At 26.7% G+C, this 1,006-nt stretch overlaps 1 protein-coding gene across 1 annotated transcript in view; it reads left to right on the top strand.

Annotated features, from left to right (window-relative positions):
* LOC106878494 (ras-associated and pleckstrin homology domains-containing protein 1) overlaps nucleotides 1-1,006 on the top strand; it is a gene marked incomplete at its 3' end in the record, with an annotated part of 336,047 nt that overhangs the window by 194,784 nt on the left and 140,257 nt on the right. The window lies entirely within an intron of this gene.

The raw sequence follows: 1,006 nt of genomic DNA on the forward strand, positions 1-1,006 counted from the left end.
TATATATATATATATATATATATATATATATATATAGAGAGAGAGAGAGAGAGAGAGAGAGAGAGAGAGAGAGAGATTTCGTTTGTCATCTGAAGGGTTTCATCATCATCTGGGTTAAAAACTGAATTAAACACACCAGCAGAGGAGCCTCTCAATCTGCTGGAAATAGCAGCTATTGTAATGTGTCTGTGTATATACATACAGAATAATAATAAATATTAATAATTAATGTGTGTATACAGAATAAGAATAAATATTAATAGTTAATAATAATGATAATAATATAGAATGATAATAATTATATAATTATTCTCTATGAAATAGAAAATAACATTTTGCTTATTAAAGAGTTTGTGCATGTGTGTGTGTGTGCGTGTGTGTGTATTGCTGTGTCATATTATAATGTAATATGTCATATCTCATATCAGTTTCATTTTTCTTACTCATCGTAATATATCGTCTCGCAGTCGGTTAAAATTGAATTTATTTTTCCATTACTCGATTATTTACATCTTCAAGTCGAGAGACGTTATGAGACCACATTGGTAAACATATTATAATTATGTTATTCATTTTATTATCACCTTTGGTAATGCCATATTATCGACAGAATTACTGCTTTTCTATTTACTTTGAGCCATTATTCAGCATTAAAAAAAACCCATCAGTATCCAAGTTACTTATAATGAAATATATTTCTTTCTTGTTATCAAAGCTATAAAAAATCTTCAAAGTGATTGCTAAAATATATTGGTATTGATCATAAATATTCAATATTAGCAAATAGAAAGCTGCTGTCTTGGAAATCAAAATTAACTAATTATTTTGATTTAAATTCCTGGCTGAAACTTAATGACAATTATAGAATCTGTTATTTCATTTTGTTTAGGCTTTTTTTTTTTTCATGTGTGAGCGTGTGTGTGTTTTAATTGTTCAGTATTTCTAAATCTCCACCAAACTATATAAATATATGTGAGTAAAATATTTGATGATGATGATATATATA

The sequence above is a fragment of the Octopus bimaculoides genome, chromosome 9 (genome assembly GCF_001194135.2).
Source record: "Octopus bimaculoides isolate UCB-OBI-ISO-001 chromosome 9, ASM119413v2, whole genome shotgun sequence".
Lineage (NCBI taxonomy): Eukaryota > Metazoa > Mollusca > Cephalopoda > Octopoda > Octopodidae > Octopus > Octopus bimaculoides.